This window comes from Brassica rapa, chromosome A10 (assembly GCF_000309985.2).
Source record: "Brassica rapa cultivar Chiifu-401-42 chromosome A10, CAAS_Brap_v3.01, whole genome shotgun sequence".
Lineage (NCBI taxonomy): Eukaryota > Viridiplantae > Streptophyta > Magnoliopsida > Brassicales > Brassicaceae > Brassica > Brassica rapa.
The window spans coordinates 7352593-7361773 of NC_024804.2; positions in this window are offsets into that span (position 1 = coordinate 7352593).

The following is a 9181-nucleotide window of genomic DNA, read 5'->3' on the forward strand; positions in this document are numbered from 1 at the left end:
CTATGATTTTTCCTAACCAAAAGCCCGTGAACCACAGCATGGTTCGCGCTTGGCCCGCGAAGAAGGATAAATGTCAAGTTTCCGCGGATAAATACGGAAGTTTTGAAGATAATTGTGAAGATCGGGAAAAATGGAATATCTCCGTTTTTATGCTATGACGGCTTAAGGGCAGAAGAGTAAAAGCGTAAACCGACCTTGGAGCTAGTATATAAGGAGTCCTAGGCGAGGAGCACAAGGGAGAACTTTTTTCAGAGCAAACTTAGCACTTAGAGCGATTTAGGCAACTTTCCGTTTTTGTTATTTCGAGCTGCGACTCAATTAGGTTTAGCCGTCTTAGGGTTGCTAGAACTAGGAATCTCGCCGACAGCTCTCGAGCCCAGGCTTATACCTTGTTGTAACGCTCATACGCAGATTCGGAATAAGATCTATTTTGCTCTCTTTTCGATTTCTTATTTTTATCGTTGTTATTCTCGTGTTCTGATTGCTTGACGTGTGGTAATTAACAGATATCCGGGTCCTCTGGGAAACTAGGGTTTTCTTAGTTTCCTTATTTAAACGGAAATCGACAGTGCGAATTTCGGTTCCCACAGTTTGGCGCTAGAAGGAGGGGGACTTACGGATCAATCTAACCCGCAAAAGCCACACACAGTCAGACATGTCAACCAACGACACGGATAACGTGCAAACTCCCCTTAACGGAGGCAGCGGCACCGATCTCCACACTCCGGTAGCGGACGTATCTGCGGCCAACGCGCAAGCCAACGCTGCGACTCTCGAGGAGTTTAAAAAGATGTTCGCCACCTATGAAAAAAGGTCGAAGAACAGGATAAGCTCGTGAATACCTTGACCAAACAGGTTGAAACCTTAACGGCAAGGACCCAAGCTATCCGTCCCCGCGGAACCACCAAAATCCGCGGGATCCAGGACGCCCTCCACAAAGCAACAGACTATATCATAGTGGAGGAAGAAACTAAAGTCTTATCGCAAAAACATAAGCCGGCAAGACCATCCTCGAAAGACGCAGATCCGAAGGGGAAAAAGAAGAACTCTCGTAACGACAAGTACGTCCATCACGAGGGGGAAGATCTCCAAGGGGCGCATAACTATGCGATCAGTTCGGATCAAGGCCGGACCACGGGCAACACATGGACTCGCAATCAAGGGTATGACGAGAACACCTTCTGCGAGTTCCACCAATCCCGAGGACACTCCACGACTAATTGCAAAGTCTTAGGAGCAAGACTGGCCGCGAAGCTGCTCGCTGGAGAGCTTTCGGAAGTAACTAGCGTCAAGGATCTCATCCTCGATTCTGATCGGCCTCCAAAGACGGACAGAAATCCGCCCGCCGAAAAATCTCCTCAACGAAATCAACCTGGGGATAAACGCGGTAGGAGGCCGGATGACAAAGGGAACGATAACAATCGTCGCAGAGTCAATATGATCATCGGAGGATCTCAATACTGCGGCGATACCGTGTCAGCCATCAAGGCTTACCAACGGAAGGCAGAATCAAGCGCAAAATGGCCTACATGGTCTCCTCCTCGAGACGGCCAAAATTGCTCGATCACCTTCACGGAGGAAGAAGCCGGCGGTATCGACCAACCTCACTGCGACCCTCTCGTCATAGATCTCGTCATACGAGATTTAGAAGTCGGAAGGGTACTTGTCGATACGGGAAGCACGGTCAACGTAATCTTCCGCGACACTCTCAATCGGATGAGTATCGAACTCGGAGAGGTAATTCCGACGCCAAAACCACTCACGGGTTTTTCAGGCGAAGTGTCGATGACTCTCGGGTCAATCCAATTGCCAGTCATGGCCAAGGAGATCACGAAAATCGTCGAATTCGCGGTAGTCGACCATCCCGCTATCTACAACGTGATCATGGGAACCCCATGGCTCAACGCCATGCAGGCAGTTCCGTCAATTTACCACCTGGGTCTCAAGTTCCCAACGCCGAGCGGAGTCGCGGCCATCTGGGAATGCCAAAAACAGTCGCGACTATGCTTCCTCGCGGAGCATAATTTAAGGCAAATCACGGCTTCTGCAAACGGCAAACGCGCGAAGATAGATCGATCTTCGGCCAAAAGCACCCCGCACAAGGACGAAGTAAAATCGTCTGTCAACGCAAACGCATCGGACGTCGAAGCTCGACATAAATCCGAAGCCCACGCGACAACTCAACCGGAACATCCGGAAAATAGCGTCGACCCAGCCACGATCGACACGGTCAAGGCGGACATCGCGACACCAACCGCCGAGTAAGAACACTCGCGGCATGAAACAGAACTACGAGATGGCTTGATCCTCGAAAGGGGTACGTAGGCAGCTTGTCAAAAGACGAGTTCAGCTATCCCCCTCTCTAAAAAGGGGGGGGGAGTGGGTGCGTATACTCGTATACTCCCACAATCGCCATTATTGTAATCGAGTTTTTAGAAACATAAAATTTTTTACAATATACACTGTCTTTTTATCGAAAACGCTTACGCTTCAGTTTACGCTCGTCTGCGGCCTCATCCGGCCCAAAAATCGTAAAGATTATCACCTTTCAAACACGCATAATCCTCGAAAATAACTGCGAGACGTCGCAAAAAGTTAAAATTCGAGGACAACGCTAAACAAATTGTCCGAACGCGACCACTAAAAACCTTACACCCCGTTCGTCGATTGGCCCCGACGAACACGCCAGCCGTCTTAAACAAACGCAATCCGATCACTCTTTTGATCTTTAAAAACGTCCAGCACAAGGACAAAAGCGCGCTACAACAAAAATCCGAAATTTTGGTTTAGCACTTCCAGATTCTGAGAAGATGCTCGATTCGTACCATACAAGTCATATAAGCCGAGAACATATCGCGGACTTTAAACCGGTGCGAGTCAGGAAGAAATCGCAACAGGAAAAACGATAGCCGGCTAGTCACCGCACAAACCTTAACCGAAAGTAAACCTAGGTCTTGCCCTAAACCCAACGCTCTGGTCTCAAACATCTCAAGGCATGATATCTAAAAGATACGAGATCATAAACCATGCCTCTCCGTTCGTATCTCAATGTTCTCGAAAATCGTAAAGACAGATAAATTTTTACGAAAATCACGAACGAACCAACAGATCGAACGTCTAATTAGAACTACATACGAGACGACAACTCGTATTTACTTCAACCCTACTCAGGAAAAACTCGAAACGAAACATTTATCATATAAATAAACCGCGTAAAGCGGCAAGGGATTCAAAGCCACCAACGGCCAGTCCCGGAAATACAAATACGGCCATCGTGGCCTAAACGAAATCCAAATTCAAAGGGCCACATTCGACCGAAAACAAGGATAACTGATCCATCCCTCATAATCCAAAGTCGAAGTCCCCGGACAACGAAGCACCAAACGCATCCGCAGGACGATCCACTTCCTCGCCACCGCCGTGAAAATCGATCGGGACCTCCTCGGTATCAGGAGAAACCGGGATGGAATCCCAGAACCCTTGAATCCTCTCGTCGATCGGAGGGATAAGCGCCTCAGCGTGGGCACGGTCACTCATCCCACTCTTCATCAAGCTCATTTCTTCTTCAAACACATAGTCGTCGGCTTGCGTCCTCCAAAGACTTCCGACCGAACCACGGCACTCGCGAAAGTCGCCCACCGAGGTAAAGGCATTCTTAAGATTCCCGTACTCAACCTGGAACTGAGATGCGCGAGTCTTCATCACCTCGACGATCTCTCTTTTGCCTTTCCTCTCCGATCTGCGAACAGCCCGCGCATGATCACGAGTAAGCTGTGCCTCCCGCTCCAGCATCTCGCCTTGCACACGGGCGAGATCCCGCTCCGCTTTCTCCGCCTTGAAACGGTAGACCATGGCTTCTCTATGACCCGCCTCGATGGCCGAGCCCAGCAAGCTCAGGCCCTGCAAAATCAATAGGCGTGTTACAAATCCATACATAGGACAATCACTTAAAAATTCCCAAGAAAAAACTAACCCCATTGATGATGCGAGATCCTTCCGCAACGACTCTCGGCCTCACCGATTCTTTCGTAGGAGGAGGAGCATCGAAGCCCGATGGCAGCCCAGCAAAGAAATCATCGAAGTCCGGAATGGGGGCTTCGCTCGAACCGCTTCCGTCGCCGTAAGCAAGGTTCGGATCCCATCCTGGAAGCATAGAGTCATCCATCGAAAACTCTATGTCGCCGAGATCGACGTCTTTTCCCTTCCAAGAGCTCGACTCCGGCGCGGCTGTCGGAGCTTCAACGGGACTCTGGCCGTCGGGTTCGGAGTCGCTTCCCGTATCCGCGTCCAAAGCTGGACCAGGTTGCACAAATTTCAGCGCCTTCCGAACCCTTCTCGGCGTGAAAGAAGTCCAAAAGAAGGGACCATTCCTGAGAAGATCCCTCACCGCGATAATATCCTCAGGGAACGGAGCAAGAGGATTGATGAAGGGACGATTGTTCGGCAACCTCCGGAACAGTGGAATGCAACTCTCTTCGACGGACGCAGCGTCCAAACGAACAAAGAAAAAGAACTTCTTCCACGAGTTGAAGTTCGAAATGAACTTCTTAACCACCGACATAAATTTCCGAGGGACAAACCTATGCTTATCCGTATCCTTGACAAGTTGAAGCCTCAAAAGCGCTTCATAATGATCGACGGAAAGGGAAAGGCCATGCTCATAGCTTAAGATCAAGATCCCAATAAGGTGCTGAATGGCAAGGGGTGTCAACTGACTTATCGCGACTTCAAAACGGTCCAACACTCGGACGAGAATTTCGGGTATGGGGAACCAGAGGCGACAACGCACTATGAACACCTCATAACAAGTAAAGTAACCCTCCGGGGGGTTGTTAGCACACTCCCCGCGGCAGGGAACCCGGAACTCCACAACATCCGGGATGCGGTAGAACGACCGCATCGTCGCGAGAAACTCGTCAGTGGTCCTACTTGCGTCCTTTCCCTCGACTCCACGATGGACCAGGACCGGGAATGGCTTCTCCTTGGGAGGGATCAACGAGCCGTAATGAGCAACCCACCATGCCTCGTTCTCGGCAGGATGCACCGAGTGAGGCACGAACTCCGTCTTCGGAACGACGAGCTCTTCGTAAGGACTCGCGGACGAAGACCCTTTTTTCGCAATCTTTTTCTTGCTCGACATCTTTACACTTCTCTTAAGAGAATAGAGGAAAAGGGTGGAGAGAAAGATAGAAAGTTTTTGAAAGATCTTAGAGAAAAACAAGAAAGTGAAAAAATTATGGAACAAGTTACCTCTCTTCTTATAAGGCATGAGGATTTACTATTCAAGCTCGGACTTTCGCATATTAATTCCATCCATCACGCCTAACTTGCCAAACATGCCTAACCGCACGCTAGGATCCCCCCATGCATGATCCTAACGGGCTGGGGGGCTAACTGTTGGGGTCAAAAACGGTTACGACGGAATTACCATCCGAAAATCCTCAGAGATCGTATTTCCGAAAGAGTTAAAGAAGGGATGTAATTTTCGTAAAAATAAACTATACGAGGTTATTTCTACGAAGAAGTATTCTTTGGGATTCAAACCAAACGATCGTCCCGCTCGGTCACTACGTAGCAACCAAGCTCGGGCCAAAGCTCGGTCGCTACGTAGCGACCGAGCGATCGTCCCGCTCGGTCGCTACGTAGCGACCGAGCTCAAGCCAAAGCTCGGTCGCTACGTAGCGACCGAGCGATCGTCCCGCTCGGTCGCTACGTAGCGACCGAGCTCAGCCAAGCTCGGTCGCTACGTAGCGACCGAGCGATCGTCCCGCTCGGTCGCTACGTAGCGACCGAGCTCAGCCAAGCTCGGTCGCTACGTAGCGACCGGGCTCGAGCCAAAGCTCGGTCGCTACGTAGCGACCGAGCGATCGTCCCGCTCGGTCGCTACGTAGCGACCGAGCTCGAGCCAAAGCTCGGTCGCTACGTAGCGACCGAGCGATCGTCCCGCTCGGTCGCTACGTAGCGACCGAGCTCAGCCAAGCTCGGTCGCTACGTAGCGACCGAGCGATCGTCCCGCTCGGTCGCTACGTAGCGACCGAGCTCAGCCAAGCTCGGTCGCTACGTAGCGACCGAGCGATCGTCCCGCTCGGTCGCTACGTAGCGACCGAGCTCGAGCCAAAGCTCGGTCGCTACGTAGCGACCGAGCGATCGTCCCGCTCGGTCGCTACGTAGCGACCGAGCTCAGCCAAGCTCGGTCGCTACGTAGCGACCGAGCGATCGTCCCGCTCGGTCGCTACGTAGCGACCGAGCTCAGCCAAGCTCGGTTGCTACGTAGCGACCGAGCGATAGTCCGCTCGGTCGCTACGTAGCGACCGAGCTCGAGCCAAAGCTCGGTCGCTACGTAGCGACCGAGCAATCGTCCCGCTCGGTCGCTACGTAGCGACCGAGCTCAGCCAAGCTCGGTCGCTACGTAGCGACCGAGCGATCGTCCCGCTCGGTCGCTACGTAGCGACCGAGCTCGAGCTAAAGCTCGGTCGCTACGTAGCGACCGAGCGATCGTCCCGCTCGGTCGCTACGTAGCGACCGAGCTCAAGCCGAAGCTCGGTCGCTACGTAGCGACCGAGCACTCGTTTCGCTCGGTCGCTACATAGCGACCGGGCTCGAGCCAAAGTTCGGTCGCTGTGTAGCGATTGAACCTTTCCGAACATCGATACGACACCAGTCCTTTGCATTCTCGTCAAACCTTCGAATGCTATCTCCCGAAGACCGTAGCAAGCTCAGTCTATGTTTCCCGCTATTCTAATTCATCGATCAAACTTCGCGGATTAGAAACCGCGGAAAACTCGTAGTAAACGTGTCGAGTCGGAAGACGGCCCAAAGGGACCTAAAACACGACTCGAGGCCCATCCTATGATTTTTCCTAACCAAAAGCCCGTGAACCACAGCATGGTTCGCGCTTGGCCCGCGAAGAAGGATAAATGTCAAGTTTCCGCGGATAAATACGGAAGTTTTGAAGATAATTGTGAAGATCGGGAAAAATGGAATATCTCCATTTTTATGCTATGACGGCTTAAGGGCAGAAGAGTAAAAGCGTAAACCGACCTTGGAGCTAGTATATAAGGAGTCCTAGGCGAGGAGCACAAGGGAGAACTTTTTTCAGAGCAAACTTAGCACTTAGAGCGATTTAGGCAACTTTCCGTTTTTGTTATTTCGAGCTGCGACTCAATTAGGTTTAGCCGTCTTAGGGTTGCTAGAACTAGGAATCTCGCCGACAGCTCTCGAGCCCAGGCTTATACCTTGTTGTAACGCTCATACGCAGATTCGGAATAAGATCTATTTTGCTCTCTTTTCGATTTCTTATTTTTATCGTTGTTATTCTCGTGTTCTGATTGCTTGACGTGTGGTAATTAACAGATATCCGGGTCCTCTGGGAAACTAGGGTTTCTTAGTTTCCTTATTTAAACGGAAATCGACAGTGCGAATTTCGGTTCCCACACTCAGGATGAGAACGGAAACCTGTATGACCCAGGCCGGTCATCTGCGTAAAAACAGGTCAGAAAATAGGATGCTCCAGGGAACTGTAATCCCTGATGCTGATGCTACAGGAGCTGCTCAACCTGTAGATGAGGACGCTCGATCGAAACCACTGGCGACTACAATCGCCCAGATGAGTACTATTCCAACCGATTCAGCTATTTGAATTCCGGGGATCCAGAAGCAGAATTTCGTGCTTAAGCCTCAATACTACACTCTCGTGTCACAGATACCCTACTCTGGGTTACTGCACGAGCATCCTATGGACCATTTGGAATGGTTCGAGGATCTAATCGCTGCCATCGGATGGAAGGAGTCCCCGAAGATTACCTGCTGTGCAAGCTCTTCAGATACACGCTGAATGGAGAAGCGATGCACTGGCTTAGGCAGTAACCCACATGATCTTTAACATTCTGGAGCGACATCAAGAATGCTTTCTTACGAAACTTCTTCGATGAGGCCGCGCTGAAGAACTTCGGAAAAAATTTCCACATTCTCGCAGAAGGCTGGAGAGTCTTTCAAAGATGCGTGGATTAGATTTAGGGTTCTTCCAGCGAGACTGTCCACACACGGACGATTTAACGAAGTGCAGCTGCTAAGCACTTTCTTCCGAGGTCTCGCCTTACAGTATCAAATGGCCCTTGATACGGCGAGTGAAGGAAACTTCACTACTCGGAATCCGTTGGAAGCTGTGAGACTTATCGAAAACCTTGCTAACAGCAGCAAATACCAAAAACACTGACTCTGAACGGAAGAAGTCTGTAGCCTCTATCGGGAAGGAACAGATGGACGAAGTAAGAGCTAAGTTAGATGTGGTGCACGAGCTTCTTAGGAAGCAAGTCTGTTCAGCTGAAGGAGAAGTAGCAGATAGAGAAGGAGAAAGAAGATGTGAACTACATCGGAGGTACCAGATTTCAAAAATTTGGAAACCAGGGCGGAAACAGAAACTTCTTTGGAAATGGCCAAAGAAGAAGTAACCAGAGTTCACAATTTTCAAAAACCCTTCAACAACAGCAAGAGCTACTCGAACTCTTACTACCAAAAATCCACGACCCCAGACTCAGGAAAGCAAGATCGAAGAAATGCTTGATCGAGTCTGTTGGGACAACAACCAAATCACCTGTGGATTTCAACGGTAAGATAGACTCCGCCTACAACAATCTGAACACCAAAATCGAGACCTTAGACTTACGGTGAGAAAACTTGAAACCCAAGTAATTCAGACGGGTGAGACTATAAAGAGGCAAAAGAAGCTTTCGCTAGAGAGGCAGGAGTCGACAAAGGGAGCCACACGTAAATGTATCATAGATGATGAATTCTCGGCAAGTGGTGATAAATGAAAAACCTTGAGGAAAGGAGATTTTGAAATCGAAAGCTCCATGAGTTCTCTCGGCGGATCTCAATGGTGTCGACCGATGTCGATGAAACTCGCATCGATCGACAGACCATGATGAAGATCGATGGACGGATTACTCTAGTCATCGATCGACGTCGTCTGCCAAATCGACTGAATGCAATGCGGTTCGAATTCTAACTCATGAAGAATTCGCAGCTAAGCATCCTCACCCACCCTCCCCTTTCTATGAAAAAATCGATCGATCGGTTGAGCCAACCATCGATCGACAGAGTGAGTCCAAACGTCGATCGTCATAAAACACACCTCCCATCGATCGAGAGGGCACGTCTGACATACCGAGTGCGGTTACCC